This window comes from Plecotus auritus (assembly GCF_963455305.1).
Source record: "Plecotus auritus genome assembly, chromosome: 5".
Lineage (NCBI taxonomy): Eukaryota > Metazoa > Chordata > Mammalia > Chiroptera > Vespertilionidae > Plecotus > Plecotus auritus.
This window is the reverse complement of record NC_137776.1, coordinates 10,417,659-10,423,658: the sequence shown is the minus strand read 5'-3', so window position 1 is coordinate 10,423,658 and position 6,000 is coordinate 10,417,659. Positions and strand designations below refer to the sequence as shown.

Genomic DNA, 6,000 nt, shown 5'->3' with positions numbered 1-6,000 from the left:
GTGTCTCTTTGTTGTTTGGTTTCTAGTGATAGTTCTTGTCTCTCTGTCTGTAATGGAAGGATTCTACTGAGAAAGAAAAATATGGGAAATAGTCATTTAACCTCCCCAAGTATTTATCCTAGAGGGCTGGAGTTGCAGAAGTGCCCTTGAATAGGCTGCAGAAGCGGCACAACGGGGTGAGGGGGCACTCTCCTTGTAAAGGGAAAAAATTGGTACTTTTACACTAAAGCTGTTGGAGGCCCAGGAGTTGCTACCATCCTGAGAACAAACCCCAGGGCCTACTATCGCCCCACATACACACCCACCTTTTTCCCAGCCTCCTAAGAGTTATCAGGTTATGTTATCTCTGCTGTACTTCTTAAGAATGTGAGTATATTTTCCATAGGAAAATTAAGCCTATTTCCGAAATCAACTCATCAGCATCATCTCATTGCCTGATGAGTAATTACAATAGCTGACGTCAGCAGACCCCCTGGCCTGCACGTAGCTGCATTCCTGGGGGGGAAATAAGTTTTTCCTGTATTTGCCTAAGAAGCAAAGGTTTTCTATGTATTATTAAAATGGTTATGTTATGTTAATCAGGAACTTGATTACTTAAAAGCCCATCTTCTTAATCATAAGAATTGAAGTTTTACTAGCTTATGTGGTATTTAATAATGTTATTTAATACTGTTTAATAATAATAATATATAATCTTCTAGTCTAATGTATTTGACTACCTTCCCAGGGTTTGAATTTTAAGAAACTTTTCCTTGACCTAGAATTGGCTTTAGGTCATTCCAATGGGCCCTGGAATGCCTCAAGGATTTGCTTTCTCTCCTCATGAAGGAAAATTTTAAACTTAAATATAATAAAATAATTTAAAACTAAAACAAATAGAAAAGAACAAAATGTGTAAACAGTAAATTAAACATTTTCTTTAGTGCAACTTCCAAATTATGGCCGGGACGTAGATGTAGATGGCAATGTAGACTGGGTTGAAAGGTTTTTGGTCTTTAAAACATCAACTTCAGTGGGATCAGTGTTGTTGGTCTCCTTTTTAGCTAATGCTCTGATCCTGTGCTCTCCAGGGGCGTGTCTCCCTACATCACCACGATAACGTGTCTACGCATTCCCAGGCTGATGTCGGGGGACCGTCCGCGGGCATTACCAGGAGCCCCTGGAAGATTGAGAGGTTGTTCCTTCTACTGAATGGGGATATAAATCCGCCCACTCAGAAGAAGGAGCTGCGGCCGTGTTTCCCGACGTTGCCATGTTAACACTGCTGCTGGTGAAGGAGCGGAGGGGGGAGCAAGAGAACCCTCTGCTCTTTCGGCTCCGTGGGCCGGATAGAACAGCCGAACGGGCCGGATTTGGCCCGCGGGCCGTAGTTTGCCCACGGCTGCCCTAGTCCCAACGTAGCTTTCTTCAATTTAACCAGTAGCTTTCATAGCACTCGGTACCTAGTTCTATAATTTTAAGTGACCATGTTCAAATTGGAAGAAACACAGATAAAGTCATATAAGATATTCTCCCCTGCTCTGAAAATTCTTAAGGGGACTTTAAAAATTTTCTCCCCAAAGGTAGGAAAAGCAACAACCAAAAAGGTAACAGCCCATGGAAAAATGGACCCCTCCCACCACATGACTATGACTATTACTGTCACAGATCCCACTGTACTACTACTTCCCAAGGATAAAATTCATGAAAGATGACACTCAACCAACATAGTAAAAAGGTCCTTAGGTAATCAAAAATTAAAACATGATACCACTACACATCTACTAAAAAGGCTAAAATCCAAAACACTAACACCAACAAATGTTGGCAAGGATTCAGAGCCGCGGGAACTCCTCAACAACAGTACAGCCACTTGGGAATACCGCCTGGCATTTTCTTCCAAAGATAAACGTAGGCTTATCATACAATTTAGTGATTCCTTGGTAGATACCCAAATGTCTTGAACACATGTCTACACGAAAATCAACACAAATGCTTACAAAAGCTTGACACTTTTCTGTATTCTAAAATATTTTGATTTAAAAACAAAGTATAGAAGAGGGCAGAAAAGGCCTCTTTCAAATAGCAGATACAATGGATGTATAAGCAGAATATACAGGACTAGAATTTTCTTAACATTTTTTATGGATTTTATTCCTGTGCTGGGGGATGGGAGCAGACTGGGGGAAGTCAATGGGGGAAAAAGGAAACATGTAATACTTTCAACAATAAAGAATTTTTTAAAAATACTAATACAAATATAATGTTCTGTTTACACTGACACAAAAAAAGGTAAGCCCTTTAATGTTAAAAATCTATAGCTACCAAATAAAAGATATTAAGACATATTTGGTTAAATTTACTTAATTACTTAAATTTAGTTGTATGTAAAATAAGCTAACAGCTCAATGTAAGCTCTTACCTATATACATACTTGTTTAAAATATATTTTTATTGATTTCAGAGAGGAAGGGAGAGGGAGAGATAGAAACATCAACAATGAGAATCACTGATAGTCTGCCACCTGCATACCCCTTACTGGGGATCGAGCCCGCAACCTAGGCATGTGCCCTTGACTGGACTCAAACCCGGGACCCTTCAGTCCACAGGCCGACGCTCTATCCACTGAGCCAAACCAGCTAGGGCTGTATACATAATTTTAATGGTTACATAAAATTCCAGCCAGTGAACATTTGGCTAATTCTCAGTGTGGGGCTGTTATTAGGGTTGAAATATTTTAGTACATTTATCTCTTTTATATTTAGGGTTACTACTTAAAGTAATATCTTAAGAAACTTCATATATATTTTAGAACATTTGATTTAAGCTGTGTAGGCATAGGAGTATTCATTCTCTCTGCCCCTCTCCCCTCCTCTCTCCCTAAAATTCAATAAAATATTTTAAAAATATATTTTATTGATTTTTTACAGAAAGAAAGGGAGAAGGATAGAGAGTTAGAAACATCAATGAGAGAGAAACATTGATCAGCTGCCTCCTGCACTCCCCCTCCTGGGGATGTGCCTGCAACTGAGATACATGCCCTTGACCAGAATCTAACCTGGGACCCTTCAGTCCACAAGCCGATGCTCTATCCACTGAGCCAAACCAGTTAGGGCTCAATAAAACACTGTTTTTTAAAAAAATATATACTCGGTAAAAAAATAAAATACAAATTTAGTAATCAAATGGTTATATACAAATGTGCCCAAGAAAATAGTCACGATTAAAGTAAGAAAAATAACTTACATGGTAACTGACTAAAAGACAAAGATGCAGACCTCTAAGGCTCTGACATTCTAACCACAGCATCTCCTGGCTTCCAGCTCACCCTTGCTCCCATTCTGTCCTCTCCAGCTAAAAGGTGTGAAGAACACGCCTTGCATCTCTCCTCTCTGCTCCTTCACTTGGTTTGGGTCCTCTCTGGCAACATCCTCTCTTCTCCATTTCAACCTGCCAAAACCCTACCAACTTCTCAAGGTTTGGTTCAACCTTTCCAAAATAACACCTCCACAGTGTGGTATAATAATAATAATGATAAGCAGCCATAAACACTCTCTCGTTGGGTATGATCATCAAGGTTCTCTCATCTCCTCCTCAGAACAGTTCTGTGAAGGAGGCAAGGCCTTCATCCTCCTGTTTTGTCAGCCTAGGCCTGGAATCACAATCCCACTTTACTCCTCCCCATACCCCTTGCAAGTGAGCAAAACACACCAGCAAGCACATAGCATTCCTCTCTTTGGCTCTGGGAATTGACTGATGGATGGTATTAATGAAAACAATGTAATCAAAGGCAAATAAGAAAAGCGACAAGAGTAAAGAAACAGACAACACAGCATAATTTAATCAGCGCTGGCTGGTGTGGCTCAGTTGGTTGGAGCATAGACCTATACACCAAAAGGTGGTGGGTTAGATTCCTGGTCAGGGCACACACCCAGGTTGCAGGTTCCATCCCCAGTCGGGTGTGTGTGGGAGACAGCTGATCGATGTTTCAATGTTCTTCTCCCTCTCTCTCTCTCTCTCTCTCTCTCTCCCTCTCTCTCTCTCTCTCTGTGTGTGTGCTCTGTGTGTGTGTGTGTGTGTGTGTGCGTCTCCCTTCCTCTCTCTGGAATCCATTAATTAAATAAATAAATAAAGACAAACAAACAATTGTTTTAAAAAGAGGGAAAGGAAAGAGAGAGAAGGAAAGAAAAGATGCTGATTTGCCTTGCCCTGTATTTTCATCATGTCAGGCAGATGGGATAAGGCCAGCTATGTGGTCATGCCACCTCTACGGGAAAGGATGGGGCTGGAAGGGTAAGGTCATGACCCCCACATACTGCAGAGAGGAGCACTTTCATTAATTAATTTACTGACTGATTTTTAGAGAGAGAGAGAGAAACAACAATTTGTTGGTCCACCCATTTATACATTCACTGGTTGATTCCTGTATGTGCCCTGACCAGGGATGGAGCCTGCAACGTTGGCGTACCCGGATGAAGCTCCAGCCAACGGAGCTAACCACCAGGGCCACAAGCACTTTAATGCTTCTCTCTGTGGGTTTTGGTTTTTTAATCTCTCTCTCTACGGCTTCGGTTTTTTGGTTTTTGGTTTTGTTTTCTTTAAGGTGTGCACTTCATTAAACTGGTCTCAAGTCAGTGCCCAGGTGAGCCCTGCTTGGCTCCCCCACTCCCAGGGGGACCAAAAGCCTTCATACATCTCAAGTTGGAGACAAGAAGGGAGGCCCCGATGGCTGGGCATGCAAAATAAAACAAAAAGAACAAGTATTAAAGTGAAGATTAAAAAATTTGGACTACATAATTTACACAAACGCAGTGCTATCACCCTCCCCGAGTGGACTCCAATGAGGATTGGCCCTTCTTAGGGAGAAGCGGGCGGCTTTGGGGCAGGCAAGGGACTTCCTGTAACAATGCATCTCTCGTATTTGGAATGACTATTTAAGAAAAGAACGTACAAAGTCCTCGGCCACATTGCAGAACTGTGGGTGTGCTCGCTCCAACAGACTGCTGTCACCGTGCCAGTTTTTAAATCCTGTGTCAAGCACCCCCCAAAACAAACAAACAAACAAAAAGAAGCCATGCCAATCTCATCTGGTTTTCTGCACAAGTTAGGTTTTGTCAAGAAAGGGTGTAACCAACGAAGTAACAGTCCACCTAGAAGCATTTGCAGTGGACGATGGAGGGCCGGACTCGTCCTCCTCCTGCTTGCTGCTCCACATCTGCTGGAAGGTGGACGGCGAGGCCAGGATGGAGCCGCCGATCCACACCACGAGTGCTTGCGCTCAGGGGCGTGATGATCTTGACCCAGGCGTCCTCAAACTACGGCCCGCGGGCCACATGCGGCCCGCCGAGGACATTTATCTGGCCCGCCGGGTGCCGCTGCCTGTCCTGCTTAGCAGCCGACTCGTCCCGGGCCCACAGTGCGCATAGGAATTGGTTCATAGTTTTTTTTTAAACTATAGTCCGGCCCTCCAGCGGTCTGAGGGACAGTGAGCTGGCCCCCTGTTTAAAAAGTTTGAGGATCCCTGATTCTTGATCTTCATGGTGCTAGGAGCCAGAGCGGTGATCTCCTTCTGCATCCTGTCGACCAGGCCCGGGTGCCTGGTGGTTCCGCCAGACAGCGCCATGTGGCAGCGGCACCGCTCGTGGCCGATGGTGATGACCTGCCCCATAGCTCGTAGCTCTTCTCCAGGGAGGAGCTGGAGGCTGGGTGGCCACCTCCTGCTCCGAGTCCAGGCGACCAGCACCGCTTCTTCTCGATGTCGTCGCTCACGATCTCCCGCTTTCGGTGGTGAAGCTGTAGCCACGCTCCCTGGGGATCTTCATGAGGGATCCCGCCAGATCCAGGCGCAGGATGGCGTGGGGAGGACGGAGCCCTCGCAGATGGGCACCGTGTGGGTGACCCGGTCCCCGGAGTTCATCACGATGCCAGTGGTGCGGTCAGTGGTGCGGCCTGGATGGCCACGTGCATGGTGGGGCTGTTGAAGGTCTCCAGCATGATCTGGGTCATCTTCTCACGGTTGGC

General features: G+C 44.6%; 1 protein-coding gene across 1 annotated transcript in view; it reads right to left on the bottom strand.

Moving 5' to 3' along the window:
- Positions 1 to 4,579: 4,579 nt before the first annotated feature.
- Positions 4,580 to 6,000, bottom strand: part of CFLAR (CASP8 and FADD like apoptosis regulator) — a 38,915-nt gene continuing 37,494 nt past the window's right edge. Inside the window, exon 10 of the mRNA XM_080670777.1 lies at positions 4,580 to 6,000. The gene's annotated coding sequence lies outside the window, so the exon portion shown is untranslated.